The 15,501-nt window shown below is 49.1% G+C and overlaps 1 long non-coding RNA gene across 1 annotated transcript; it reads left to right on the top strand.

Moving 5' to 3' along the window:
- Nucleotides 1-363: 363 nt before the first annotated feature.
- LOC128833610 (uncharacterized) lies at nucleotides 364-13,525 on the top strand. The gene is made up of 5 exons (XR_008444298.1): nucleotides 364-1,798; nucleotides 5,178-5,232; nucleotides 8,766-8,798; nucleotides 11,835-11,969; nucleotides 12,529-13,525. It is a non-coding gene; the product is annotated as an uncharacterized LOC128833610 (long non-coding RNA).
- The last annotated feature ends 1,976 nt before the right edge of the window (nucleotides 13,526-15,501 follow it).

The following is a 15,501-nucleotide window of genomic DNA, read 5'->3' as shown; positions in this document are numbered from 1 at the left end:
AACATTTCACAGGCTCATGTCAACTCTTTTAGTAGGAAGGATGGGCTTGTGGCTGAGGCATGGGACTGTCCCTCATCTTAGCCCCGAATGTTTTTGTCAGTATAAGCCAGCTTTATCCTGGTACTGAAATAAAGGAGACAAGCAGAATTTGGCCCCAGTATTTTTTGCAGTGTATTTAAGTTTTCTTTGTTTAGTTTTGTTAATTTTTTTCAAGGGCAAATCATCTGCATTAAAAACAATTCCTTAGTGATCCATTAACCTGAAAATCCTTAATGTCTGACTCTGCACACGTGGCTAGTTAGGTAACGATTCAATTGATTAATTGTTGAATTATAAATCTAGATGCTGTAGACATGAAAGATGACAGGGGCTCCACGCACACAGTTACGGACGATTGAGCCCAGCTGTCCAGGTGGAATTCTCAGTTCACAGACTCAGCGCCGTGGACTGCAGAAGAGCTCTAGGTTGGCTGTTGTGATGGGTGAGACCCCGGCGCCTGCATACAGATATCAACAGAGCTTCTTGAACATTTCATTGAGAGACGCCCAAAAGTAACCTGATTCGAGCACTTGTTGCTATCTACAAGAACAGGGTTAGATGGGGATTCTGGTGCATTTCTTTGGCAGTACCAAGCACCAAGGCTGTGCAGGAAGGTTTCACAGGGACCGAACTATTCATTGTTCAGAGCTCACGCAGCAAAACCAGACGTTATTTTGATTCTTCTTTAATGCCGTCTCCGAGGGAAAGTACTGGGGGAACTTGGGTGCAGGAGACAGAATGTAATTACCTACATTGGAAATTGGCCAGAACATTGGCATTCCCAACTCTGGTTTTATAAACAGCGCAATGAAACCCTGGAGGCTTCAACTGCAAAAACAAAAGTCACCCCTCTGGATTCCCTAAACAAGAAGCTTAACTTTTATTTAACAAAGAAAACATTTTTCAAGGAGCAAGAGGGGCAAAGATAGAAGTGTAACCAGCATCCAGAAAAGCTCTTTAGTAGGGACTTTCCAGCATAGCTCCGGTTCCAGGCTAATTAATTAAACACAGATGCAGGCTACATTGTTAGAAATAGGCCTGAGCTGCAAAGTTTGTATCCAGAGCTGAACTTTCCCAATGCAGAGGGGTGTTTAGGTGTGGGGGATGTTGGTCCCTTCTCAGTCACTTCAGAGCCAATTCCCATTGAAACAAATATGGAGCCGATGATTAGATTTAATGGGAGTCGGATTGGGTCTTCAAAGCTGGCAGGAATACAGCAGGCACCTTCTGTTTTAATGAATCCAGGTGCAACAGACTAAAAAACTTGAATCACTAGATGAAAATATAATACACCATGCATAGCAGGACTATGATCATCCTCTGTAAAACCACACCCTGGGGAAAAGGCATGCAGACCATGGTTTTCTTGTTTACACATTCAATCTGGCAGCTGGTTTTTAATTTATTTTACTCACGGAGGTGGGACAAATTGTTGCAAACAGTCCATCGTCTTTGGAGACCGTGATACAGGCCCAGAATGGGGTGTAGTCTGCTGAGCTTTTGACAAAGCCACCATGTCACAGAAGGCAGTTCTCTTCCTTCGTCCATCACGCAGCTGGAGATTCCAAAGACTTGTTTGCGCCTTCCGAGGTGGTGTTCTCCCCTCCTGAAACGGCCACACAGCACGAAACCTCAGCCCCTTTCGTAGGTGCCAAGGCCAGAAGGGATCATTGGGATCATGTAGTCCAAGCTCTGTTAACCGTGTTGACCGTCGTGTGTGAAGAGCTTCAGTGCCCCAGACATTTGTAGCAGTACAGAGGTAGAACTTACAGTCCCAGGTGTCGGACTGCCCACCGGAAAAGGCCCCAAGAAATCATGTCTCCAAGCAATAGACAAGCACCACTTGTATAGCAGGCCACAGAACCATGGCTGCTAGGATACAGTCTTCTGAGAGGTGTTCAGCATTGCCAGCACCAAGCGTGCAAAAAGCACAAGTCACGTCCTGGTGAACCCTGAGATTATCTTAGAGAGAGAGAGAGAGAGAGAGAGAGACTCTCAGTCTGTAGCGTGCCAGTTGGGCCACTCACCTGGGCTGGAGGATCCCCAAGTTCAAGGCCAGAGGCGCCGACTTTCCAATGTGCCGGGCGGTGCTCCCCACGGCTCTGCCCCAGGCCCCGCCCCCACCCCACCCCTTCCCCCGAGGCCCCACCCTCACTCTGTCTCTTCCCGCCCCTTGCCCCAAGCACACCCACCCTTGCTCCTCTCTCCCGCCAGTGCCTCCTGCACGCCACGGAACAGCTGGTCGCGGCGGGCGGGAGGCGCTGGGAGGGACAGGGAGGCCCTGATTGGGGGGGGGGGGGGGGCTGATGGTGGGTGCTCACTTGGCACCTATGTTCAAGGCCCTTCTCCAATGACTACAGCAGCTGAGCCCCACGTCGGAGCCACATTCATTTTGACATATTTTAGATCAGGGGTAGCCAACCTGTGGCTCCAGAGCCGCAGGGGGCTCTTCAGAGGTTAATATGCGGCTCCTTGCATAGGCGCCGACTCCGGGGCTGGAGCTACAGGCGCCAACTTTCCAATGGGCCGGGGGGTGCTCACTGCTCAACCCCTGGCTCTGCCACAGGCCCTGCCTCCACTCCTGAGCCTGCCGTGCCCTCGCTCTCCTCCCGTCCCCACCAGAGCCTCCTGCGCACCGCGTAACAGCTGATCGCGGCAGGTGGGAGGTGTGGGGAGGGAGCGGGAGGCACTGATCGGTGGGGCTGCCGGCGGGCAGGAGGCGCTGCAGGTTGGAGTGGGGGGAGCTGATGGGGGGCTGCTGACGTATTACTGGGGCTTTTTGGCAATGGACATTGGTAAATTCTAGCTCCTCCTCAGGCTGGCTGCCCCTGTTCTAAATGAAACGGTGCAACTTTCGGTTTTATAACCATGTTTTGGTTTGGAATTTAGGTAGGCTTGTTGAAATAAAAAAAAAATGTAAAACAAAACAAAAACAAAATAATTTTGGGTCAAACAAAACATTTTGTTCCACCCCCAAATATCCCCCCCCCCATTTTGGGTGAGAAAAAACAAAAACGATGATTTGGATTTGACCCTAATTGAATTTTTTTTTGTTCAACCCCTGAAGCGACTGATCAGTTATTCACTCAGCTTCACCTGCTCACGTGCGTTATCAGGGGTTCTCTCTAGGACCATTGCCCTTTGTTTGAGGCAGGGGCTGCTTTTCAGGGCCACTGGGTTCCATTTATTTTATAGTTTCAAATTTGTGCAGTATCCAGTATCCCCACCGCTTGGTGATAAGTGATTTAAGAAAATAATAACATCCACCATAGGGTCAGTTACTGGAGTAATCCAAAATCCCTTTCTTGCTACTTCCCTACATAACACTGCCTTGCTTCTCTTGTAGAAGATCCCCTGTATAAAATAAAAGCTGGTTTTTTTGCACCCCCCAAAAATTGTTCTAAGAAAACGTAGGCAATTGGATTTTGGCTAGAGAGACCAGACGGGTGAGGTAATCTCTTTTATTGGACCAGCTTCTGTTGGTGAGAGAGACAAACTTTCAAGCTTAAACTAGTTTCCCAGAAGTTGGTCCAATAAAAGATATTCCCTCACCCGTCTGGTCCCTCTAATGACCTGGGACCGACACAGCTGCAATAACACCGCATACATAGTGCAGGAGCCCGATTGGGCTAGGATAACTGTGAGGAGAAGCAGAGGCAAACCAAGACAAGAGGGATAATTTAAAAATTTTAGAACTGTACAAGGGAAAAAAATCCTAGAGTTGTACCAGGAGCATAAACACAGAACATTACCAAGCACTGACTACTTACAATAAACTATCAACACATTAACCTTTGTGAGCTTGTACATGCTTCTCTTCCTCATTCTGAGCAGTGAATACCAGATGCACTGTTATGAATGAGATTACCCTACAATATACTGGGTCACGTCAGAGAAGCATCAACTTTTCCTCTCCTTGGCTGTAGATCCAGCTCCATGCTTTCTGTCCTGTTTCTTTGCTTCTCTTCGGCTTGAAGTGCTCTTTAGATAACATGTTCCTGTGGCTCTACATCTTCGCACTGAATTTATCCACAAACAGGTGTCTTCACCTACTGGGCCCTGACTCTCCCATTAGGCACCTTTGCTCTGTGCTCCTTCAGTAGGTGTTCAACCAACCACTTTCTCTGTTCATATACTTCAGGTTCTTTGTGGGTGGGCGTCTCATGTGCTGTTTTCAGGGTCCGTTTTCATCTAATACAGCTTTCTGATCAGCTCCCTTTTTCACCCGTTCAATTTCCTTTCATGTTTTCCCCTTGACACGCTCTCTGGTACATCAGTAGATTTCACTTCCCTTCTCTAATGGGGTCTGCTCGTGTATCAAGGTCTATTTTTTTTCTGCTTCACCTGTGGATCTGGGAGTCACGTAGCAAATATCAGTGTACGTGGGGGCCAGAGTGAGAAACTCAGACCCTTACAAATGGGAAAGCTGGCAAGGACACAACCTGCCACCAGAAGGCAGCCCTGAATGACAAGAGGAGTAGGCAAGGCACGGAACCCTGGTGCCATGCTCTGCTTCTGCGCATGAACCATTGGCCTGGCATTCTCTAACTGCGCCAGGCTCACAGGCAGGGCCCGGTTTGGCATGAGTCTATGAGTCTATTTCACTGATGGGGCAGGGCAAGCAGGGGAATACAGAAATCTGTCTCTGCAGACCTGGGTTCTATTCCTGGGTCTGCCACTGGCCGGCTTGAGGACAAGTCTCCATGGCTGTGTTCTCCCCATCTGTAAAGTGGGGAGAAGGATACTGACCTCCTCTGTAAAGGACCTGGAGATCTACTGATGTGAAGTGCTACAGGAGAGCTAGCGGGTGATATTGTAGGTTATTGCAGGCCAGTTCCGCTAGCCTCTTGCTTTCAAGAGGAAGAAAGTTCACTCCAGAAAAGCATTTATTTTTAAAGAATTCCAATGGAAAACAAGCTTGCTATTCTTCAACATTCTTTTTAAACAATTCCCGGCTTTATAACGCCCATTCTTGCATCAAATACACGTATATTTAAGATTTATTTGGCCTAATGTGTTAGCTGGCAGCTATTTTGATACATAATGGGGTAAAATGAATGTTCAGCTGTAGTGCCATGAATATGTTTGTGATTCAGGCCTGAGCATGACTTACAAACCAGTTCCTTTCAACCTCACAGACGCCGGGGGAGTTCCAGCCAATCCAAACTTCCTGATGTATCTGAACTCAGCGAGGTAAGCCCTGAATCAACAGTAACGCTCCTTATTTAAGCCAGATACACATAAAACAGTCATTTCAGCACATGGAAGAGGAACGCCTACGCCTTGTGAATTCTTTATTGTCTTCGAGACTGAATGTCCCTCCTTGTGCTGCAATGAAGAGCTCCATTTTCAATTCCAAGTCCAGGGGGATGTCATGGGATAACCCCCATGGAAATCAGGTGCAGAGACACCGAGTGATTTCCCACCCAGCTCCCGCGCTCTCTAGTTACTCCACTGGAAATCTTGGAAATCTCTGCTGCTTAAATTACCATAAAATGCTGACAACTTCTTTTAAAAGCCATGACTTCCACGGATGGGGTCCAGCATTCTGCACTCGGTCCATATTCATTAATCCCAGGGCATGGGGATCAGAGGTGTAATTGCAGCTTGGGTGGGCACACCCACGCTCGCTTTAACCGAATGAGCATGGCTAAAAATGGACACAGCAATGCGGGTGCAGCGTGGGCCGTACAACCCCCCCCCCCAAGCCCTTGGTACATACTTGCTTTCCTAGCCTGTGCTGGGGTCCATGCCACCATGTGGCATGCTAACTCAGGGAGAACAGGGGGTTAAAAAGCCAGCTCCGAAGGGACCAGAGGAGTTTTGCGAGGAAGCGTGAGAGCCAGATACACCTAACAAACATTCTCTAAATTTATGCCTATGATCCTCCCCCACAAACAAAGAACAAACAGAAAACCCCTGCAAGAATCAAAAGAATGCAGGCAGAAGTCCAGCAGCAGAATAGGGGCGATCTAGTTTATTGCACTGAATGCAGCCTGGGTAAAGATTACCTGCCTTGTGGGCAGATGGCAGGTGTGTGCATTCAGTACAAGCAGCTCATGGCCCTCAGAGACCCAGTACTGGCTCCTGAGGGCAGAATGGCTGAACTGGAGGAGCACAGGGAGACAGAGAGAGGTGCATACAGGAGACTTCCCAGGACACAGTAGAACAGTCCCACCCCTGGTCTGACAGCCTCGGTGCTGCTGAAGAGGATGAAAGTCTCATGGAAGGAGAACATCAAGCTGGAGTGGAGAGAAACAATCCAATAGTTGGGACTCTCCTTCCAGATGATGTCATGGTATCTGCAAGCACAGAGGATACCTCTCTGGGGGAGGGAACCCCAGTTATTAGGAAGAGACAGACAGGTAATATTTATGGGGGATGCGGGCATTAGAAATACAGATAGCTGGGTTTGTGATGACTGGGAGAACCACATGATGAATTGCCTGCTGGGTGCACAGGTTGCAGATCTCCCAAGACATTTAGTTAAGCTTATATGCAGTGCTGGGGAGGAGCAGGTGGTTGTGGTATGTGTAGGTACCAGTGATACAGAAAAAGGTAGAAGAAAGGTCCTGGATGCCAAATTTAGGTGGCTAGATAAGAGATAAAAGTTCAGGACCTACATGGTAGCATTGTCTGAAATGCTTCCAGTTCCACGCACAGGGCTAGGTAGACAGACAGAACTGCAGGGTCTCAGTGCGTGGATGGTGTAGGGAGGAGGGGCTTAGGTTTAGTAGGAATTGGGGAACCTTTTGGGAAAGGAGGAGCCTATGCAGGGAGGATGGGCTCCAGCTAAACCAAAACAGAACCAGATAGCTGGCATGTCAAACTAAAAAGGTTACAGGCGTTTTTAAACGAAGGGCTGGGAGAAAGCCAACAGGTGTGGAGGGGCAAACGGTTCAGAGGGAGCCATCCCTTAGGGGAGGATATATTACTGGGTATTCTCTATGTCCTACAGAAGAAGAGAGGCTAGAAATTGATAAAGTACAGGCAGGAACTGAAGAGAAACAGTCAAATAAAAAAGAGAGAGAGTCCTATTCAGCTACATCGCCTGAAGGCAGACAACGAAATATTGATACATTTTATAAGTAATTGTATACAAATGCTAGAAATCGAAATACTAAGATGGGTATTAAATGAGCGCTTGGTATTAAATGAGGATATTAACAGGCATTGCAGAAACTTGGTGGAACAATGATAATCAATGGGACATGGTAATACCAGGGTACAAAATATGCAGGAATGGCAGAGTTGGTCATGCTGGTGGGGGAGTGGAACTATATGTGACAGAAAGAGTCTCAAATACAGAACAAATCTTAAATGAATCAAACTGTACCATAGAATCTCTCTGGATAGGAAATGCCATGCCTGACCAATAAGGATATAGCAGTAGGGATACACTACTGACCACCTGACCAGGATGGCGACAGCAACTGTGAAATGCTTGGGGAGATTAGAGAAGCTACAAAACCAGAAAACCCAACAATAATAAAGGGGGATTTTGGCTATCTGCATATTGACTGGGAACATGTCACCTCAAGACAGGATGCAGAGATCAAATTTCTAGACACCATAAATGAGTGCTTCATGGAGCAGCTAGTGGTGGACCCCACAAGGGGAGAGGCAGTTCTTGATTTAGTCCTACGCAGCACACAGGGTCTGGTCCAAGGGAGGCTATAGTTGAACTGCTAGGTGACAGCAGCCATAATGTAATTACATTTAACATCCGTGTGTGCATGGGGATACCAAAGAAACGCACCACAGTAGCATTTAACATCAAAAAAGTGTCTATACCAAGGGAACACTCACTTCTTGTGAATGCCTCTTGTGGCTGCATCTGGTACTGCAGGCCTTTCCCTGCTCCAGGCGTCCCCTGTAGATTGTTAACCAGGTCTTCACTGCCTCGGCCCTCCGGCCAAGTCACTCTCTCAAAATGGAGAAACCCCTTTCAGAGTAGCAAAGAGTTCAACAAACTGTTGGCCCCACCAGGGTCTTCAGCCCCATCTCTGAGCCCTTTCTTTGGCTTCTAAACAAGCCTTGTCCCCTTCTTGGGGTTTAGGCCATTTTCTCAGAGCCTGCCACTGCTCCAGGTTCCAGCCCGGGGACCCTATAAACAGCAGCCATGTACTGCTCCCTTTAATTAGTTGCTGCTGTTTTCGCTGGGCCTCTTCCCACTTGGCCCCTTTATCTTCACCCCTTAGCTCGGGTTACAATTCTCAGGTCCCCACTCCCACAGGTCCAGTAAATGCAACCGGGCAAACTCATGTGGCCACAGGAGACCACCACCACCACCACTACCCCTCTGGTCCCAGCCAGGGGCTGCTTCGCTCAGCCCCTTTGCTCAGTTCCTTTTATCTGAGCCTGATGGGCATTGATTGGCTGCTGCTGTACAGACTTTCTAGGCATGAATGGAGGATCCACCTTCACTGCTCCTTTCTTCCTCCACATGGCAGAAGATATAAAAGCTCCCGGCAACACCTCCATTTTGCCTCTTTTCTGCTCAAACCTCTGCACTATGGCGTTCTATTTATGGGAGCATTCTAACCAATGGTCTGAGGTCCTTCCAATGATTTGGAAGCAACCAGAGACTTATCAAGCCAGCAGTTTATCCCATCGCTGCTACAAGCCTGAACCAAGACCTTTGCATTTATTGTATATATTTGATTCCTTTAACCAATTTTAACTCTCACCTTTCTTCTTTTTCTGAATAAATCTTTGCATTTTAGATACTAAAGGATTGGCAACGGCGTGATTTTGGGGTAAGATCTGAGTTATATATTGACCTGGGTGTATGGCTGGTCCTACCAGAAGAACCTTTTATTTGAGGAGATTGGTTTTAAAGAACCACTCATCTCTAAGTCTGGTGTTTTTGGTGGATACAAGGACTGGATTATCTAAGGAAACTGCTTTTCTGAGTGCTTGTTAGCCAGTGTGGTGAAACAGAAGTTTACTTTTGTTGCTGGTTTGGTATATCTCATGGGAGAATAACCTCCAGTTTTGTGGTGTGTCTGCCCTACTTCTCAGCCGTTTGTCCTGAATTTGGTATTCTCAGTTGTTACCCACGAAGGCACGGTTACACTCTACCACAATGGTAAGACCATTAGTGGGTACTGTGGCCAGTCCTGTGTCCCTACTTTAAAAAAGATGTTGAAACATTAGGGAGGGTTCAGATGAGGGTTCGGTCACAAGAATGACTTCGGGCCTGGATATTCTGTTTTCCAATGAGAGCTACAGCTACACTGCGATAAAAGACCCGCACCATGGCTGCAGCTGGCCCCCGTCAGCTGACTTGGGCTTGCGGGGCTATAAAATTGCAGTGTAGACATTCAGCCTTGGGCTGGAGCCTGGGCTCTGAGACCTTCCTCCCTCAGGGGACCTCAGAGCCTGCAGCGGAAGGTCTACCCTGCATCCTGAGCCCCGTGAATCCAAGTCAGCTGACCCAGGCTCTGTGCCTCGGTGCCATGGGGTTTTCATTGCAGTGTAGACACAGCCTTAAGGAGACAGCTACGAGGCAACTTGGCCCAAGCAGCCAGAGGAAGCCGTTTGCAGTGCATAACAAAAACCAGGAGTTATGCGATGTATGTCGCTGGCACCTTATCTATTAACTAACTGTTTACCTGACTACAAAGAAAGCATTCCTGTACCTACACAGGGAGGTGATATCTGTAGCAGAGGGCTCTTTAATCCAGCAGGCAAAAGTGGAATGAGAATCCAGTGGCTGGAAGATGAAGACAGCAGAGTTCAGACTGGAAATCAGGTGCATATGTTTAACAGAATAAAATCAACCATTGGGCCAACTTACCTAGGGAGGTGGTAAATTCTCCATCACTTGGAGTCGTTAAAGCGAGATCACTTGTTTTGCTAAAAGAGATGCTAGCATGGCCACAGGTTCTGGGCTTGATGCAGGAATTACAGGGTGAAGTTCTATAGCTGGTGCTATGCAGGTCAGACTAGCTGATCGTAACGGTCCCTTCTGGTATTAAAAATCTATGAGTATCCTGATAAATAAGAACAGTCAAGGCAGCTTTGATCTCTGATCCCAGTCCTGGGAGATGTAGCAAGACATACGAAGTTATCAAAGTCCCTTGGGCCCACATCTCACAAGCTGGCGCACTCCCATGTGATAATCTCTCCTCCTCTCACCTTGCCTCTTTTTCCTCTCTCATGCCTTTTCCTTTCCGAGTCTCAATCTCTTCCTCCTCCGGTTTTCATTTCAGGCCAGACGATGACAAGTGGACTGATGCCTTGACAGCCACTCCACTCCCGAGATACTATCCTGCCTAAAGCATGGCAAACACTTTGACAAGTTTCCCTTAAAGGGCCCCCTGGGAACCAAAGGTTGGGATTGTGACATCACAGGGCTAGGCACAGCTGGGACAGGAACCGGCTAGAGTCCCAGTGAAGGATAACCCCGAGAGCAAAGGGTGCCCCACTGTAATGAAGCCCCTTCTCCTAGATGAAGGTCCATGAGGCTGCTCTGACCAGCATTTAAGTCAAACGTGTTGTTGACTCACAAGATCCGTGTTGGCGTAAATCTGTCGGAGATGCCCCGGGATTCCAAAGGAGGTAGGCTAGTAACACCAGTCAAGACAGAGATGGGAGGATGTTTTTTGTGCCCAGCCCCCTGCTGTCACATGCAGCCTCCCAGAGCTGAAGAGAAGAGCTGAGGGAGATGTGGGTGAGACGGCCCTGGAACACACGACTGTCACCGCCTAAAAGGACATGACGGGCAAAGGGTGGGAAACAGAGCGTGTTATCCTTCCTGCTGGACCCGAAGCCACACAGCGACTCAGCAGCCTAACCAGGAATAGACCTCAGCTCTGAGTCCCAGGCCAGGCCCCTCCCCATAAGACCAGCTTGCCTAGCAACAATCAACGAGTAATATTTGGACATGTTCTATTTAAGGCGGCACAAGTCTGTAACATTGCATGTCCGTGCACACATCCCTTATGCTTACCCAGAGCTCTCTGTCCCTCTCTAGTGGCTGGGCCGGAGAGGTTATAAGTCTGTCACGGTCTTCGTGCTAACAGAGCTGTGCCTTTTACCTCAGGCAGGAGCGGCTCATGCTTTTAGCTCTAGGGATCCCGAGTTCAGTCCGTACAGCCAACAGCCCACCCAGGGCATAGCACCACACACACACTCAGAGCACATGCGTGCCTGGGCACCCAGGCTCTGATTCCCCACCCCATTACACCTGTTTACCCCCAGGCAGGGGCTAATGACTTCAGAGGAGTTACTCTGGTGTGCAGCTGCATTGACACACAGCTGACCCAAGCCTAGTTTTCACAGCTTTCCCGTCCCGTGGGACACCTTTTGCACTGCTCTCCACACCAGGACCAGCGAGCTCCTTGCGTCACACTCTCCCGGAGTGACCTGGTGCCGAATGTTCCCTGGCCCATCAGCACCTTTGGTGGTGCCAGCTGGGGGAATGTTTGATTCCCTCTGCTCCAGCTCAGGGGTGGGAGTTCCAGCCTCCGTCTAGGACTGCTCCTTACAGCGAGCCCAATAACGGCTGCCTTCAGGCTCCCAGGCGAGACTGAGCCCCTGGGAGAAGGGCGGCTTGCACACTAAAGTGGAAGCATTTGAACGCTTGCTTGGTTAGATTTACCAACTCTGCTGAACAGCTCCTAGAGGCTGCGACTGAGGTTCTGTCTTTTCTCTATGGCTGACTTAAGCTCACATTCCAGTGCTGTCAGGCCTAATTTGGAGGGAAATTCACTTTTCTTCCTACTGTGCCCCACATCACTGACTCCTGTCCCATGTGTGCTGAGCTGTGGTATTTCGGTTCCATACAGCCTCTCATGGCAGCTGGGGAGCCTTCAAGTCACATTCTGAGACAAGCGTGTTGGAGAAAAGTGGCAAGGAATTCGCTCCTGCGGTAAAGCTTTGATGGCGGTGACCTGAGAGAGGAACCAAATTTGACTCATCCGGTAAGTACTGATTTTCTTTCCAGAGACAGAGCTGTACATTTATTTAACAGAGACTAAACGAAGGACAGGCTACTCGGAAACCTAGAGGCCGGCTTGCTCTTTCCAACTGGAAGGCGGTCTGTATAATAGGGTTGTTTACTTTTTCCCCCTTTTGGCAAATAAAGGTTCCCTCTCTCCCAGATAATGGAATTCCTAATATTTTGGGTTGAATTCCAGATAAACCACAAGGTTCTATCCTTTGAAAGGGTTTAAGGTGTCATTTCTTGATATTAATTACAAAGCCCCAGTGCCCGAAGAAGAGGAATAACACATGTTGCCTCACAATACATATTTCTTGTGATTTGACAATAAATAACAAGCACAGTGTCTGTTAAAGAAGCATCCAAACCTCCTGGTCTTACTAAGAGTGGAATGTTCTTGGGTTGAGTTTAACGCAGCGCCAGTGTTTCACCCCGTTCGAATTGCAGCTCTATGCCTTGTCGTGATTAATGGGCCTATTTACGAAGATATTGTTTCAATCTAGTCTCTGACAAAGAGTGACTTTTGTTGTCTCCCACAGCCCATTTGGAAAAAGCCGAGCAGGGAGAAAGAACTGGAGTGTTTTCGATTTCCTACAGTTGATAACTCCCTGCAGATTTCTGGAAGAGAACAGGGAGCTCAACCAGTTTCCTGCCCAGTCTGACTGACATGACATTTCTGAAGCTTTAGGGCCTCTGCTTTCCATAATTAAGGACTTTAATATTTTGGTTTTCAGATCATTTCTGAAAGGAATGAAAGCCCTCCCACCCTCCCCTTTGTAAGGAACCATAAAACCAGATGCAACACTAAACAATTTGTAATCCCAGGTAATGCAACATTTTCAGCATGGAACGTTGGGCCCAGCCCTATGCTCCTTGTTCAGGCAAGTATGTAATTTCATGATTCTGTAACTGTCTCCACCCTGTTCTCCGTTCCCCTCCTTCCTCTTGTCAGTTACACACTCGTTCTGCTCTGATTTTCAGGGCATCGCTCATTGTAAGCAGAGCTGGGTGAAATGTTTCAGATGAATAGCTTATTTGCCGAAAATGAAAACGATTTGCAGATTGGTGCTCAGACCCAACGGGAAAAGTCAAAGTGTTTTGGTAAATGTCCAGTCAAAATGTTTTGTTTGGGTAGGCAACATTTCATTTGGCTTGGCAGGCATTTCCCCAAAAACTAGGGAAGAACGGCTAGTCACCAACCAGCCAAGAAGGAGGAAATCCTGCCCCTACTGCCTCCCTTAAAAGCTTCAGCCCAGTGGTTCAGGAGCTCATCTGACTATAGACCCCATCTTCCTCTGGGCGCTGGCTACACACAATATGGCTTATGGCTGTGCTTTCCCTCCCTGGGGTAGCCTGGGGTTGGCTTGGTGGAGGCAGCTGCCAGACTGCCCCTGGGGGTGATGGGATCAGAGCTCAGAAGGAGTAGGAGTGAAGGGCAGGGGTGATGTGTACAGCATGGTTTGATGGAAATGAATTGCTGTGTAGGGTGGGCCTAGGTGCACATGAACGGGCGGGTGTGGAATGTGGGGATGCATGTGCACGAGTGGCTTAGTGTGTGTGTGTGTGTGTGTGTGTGTGTGTGTGTGCGCGAGCATGCACGCAGAATGAGTGGCTCTGTGCGTGCAGTGTGTGCGTGCAGAATGAGTGTGGAATGAGTGGGGGCAGTTGGCGTGCAGAGGAATGTGCTTGTACTGAGCGTATGGGTGGAAAGCGAGGGTGGAGGGACAGTAGGAGGGGATGGACCGCCAGTTGAAAAGCATGGAGTGCGTCTGAGTAGGACAAACAAGCAACCGGTCTCTCAAAGAGAATCTACTGGTGGTTTGTTGGCAAATGTTGGCGGGTTTGCATGGAACCCCTCCCAAGGATAAGGAGGTTTGTACCAGCAAGGTAAAGCAGAGGCCGGGCACAGCAGGGCAGATATTCCCCTGGACAGTAGCTGCAGTAACAGCTGTTGTTGGGTGCCGCCTGCACAGCTCCCCCTGCTGTGAGGCTAAGCACTTGTCTACACTTACATGCTGCCTATGTCGACAGGAGAACGTCTCTCGGCATAGGTTTCCCACCTCCCCAAGGGGCGGTAGCTATGGTGACCGGAGAAGGCCTGCCATCGACACAGCTCTGTCTACACCGGGAGTTAGCTCGGGATAACCACGTTGCGCAGGGGGGTGGATTTTCCATCTCTGAGGGTATGTCTACACTACGAAATTAGTTCGAATTTATAGAAGCAGGTTTTATTGAAATCGGTTGTATACAGCCGATTGTGTATGTCCACACAATAAAATGCTCTAGGTGCTCTAGTCGGCAGACCGCGTCCACAGTACGAGGCTAGCGTCGACTTCCGGAGCATTGCACTATGGGTAGCTATCCCACAGCTATCCCACAGTTCCCGCAGTCTCCGCCGCCCCTTGGAATTCTGGGTTGAGATCCCAATGCCCGGATGATGCAAAACAGTGTCGCGGGCGGTTCTGGGTACATGTCGTCAGGCCCCTCCCTCCCCCGTCACAGCAACGGCAGACAATAGATTCGCGCCTTTTTATCTGGGTTACCTGGGTTACCTGTGCAGACAACATGGAGCCCGCTCAGCACAGCTGAGCTCACCGTCACCATATGTCCTCTTGGTGCCGGCAGACGTGGGACTGCATTGCTACACAGCAGCAGCTGCTAACTGCCTTTTGGCGGTAGACGGTGCAGTAGACTGGTAGCCTTCATCGGCGATCTGGGTGCTGGCAGCCGTGGGGCTTGCCTTTTGGCAGTAAATGGTGTATTATGACTGTTAGCCGGCCTATTACAAGTCGGGTCATCGCACATTAGCAGAGTCTTCCCTGAGCAGCAGCTCGTGCAATAGGCCTGAAGACCATCGTCATACACCACCCCGTATTTGCTGCCAAGCACCCAGAAAGATGCCGAGGGCTATCAGTCACGCTGCACCGTCGTCTTAAGATGTAAAAAATAGATTTTCTCTGTATTCATTTGCTTCCCCCTCCCTCCGTCAAATCAACGGCCTGCTAAACCCAGGGTTTTCAGTTTAATCTTTGGGGGGGACCAGTCTGTGACAGTTGTTTGTGTCTCTCCCTGATGCACAGCCACCATTCTTTATTTTAATTCCCTGTGCCTGTACGCCATGTCGTCACTCGGCCCCCCTCCCTCCTTCCCCTAGGCCGTCAGATACTACGTTTGCGCCACAGCTCGAGCCGCGAAGCGGTTCACGCCTTTTCTTTGAATTCTGGGTTGAGATCCCAATGCCCGGATGATGCAAAACAGTGTCGCGGGCGGTTCTGGGTACATGTCGTCAGGCCCCTCCCCCCTCGTCACAGCAACGGCAGACAATAGATTCGCGCCTTTTTACCTGGGTTACCTGTGCAGACAACATACCACGGCAAGCATGGAGCCCGCTCAGCTCAGCTGAGCTCACCGTCACCATATGTCCTCTGGGTGCCGGCAGACGTGGGACTGCATTGCTACACAGCAGCAGCTGCTAACTGCCTTTTGGCGGTAGACGGTGTAGCATGAGTGAT

The sequence above is a fragment of the Malaclemys terrapin genome, chromosome 3 (assembly GCF_027887155.1).
Source record: "Malaclemys terrapin pileata isolate rMalTer1 chromosome 3, rMalTer1.hap1, whole genome shotgun sequence".
NCBI classification, from domain to species: Eukaryota; Metazoa; Chordata; order Testudines; family Emydidae; genus Malaclemys; species Malaclemys terrapin.
The sequence above is the reverse complement of the archived record's forward strand: the minus strand, read 5'-3'. Positions and strand labels throughout refer to the sequence as shown.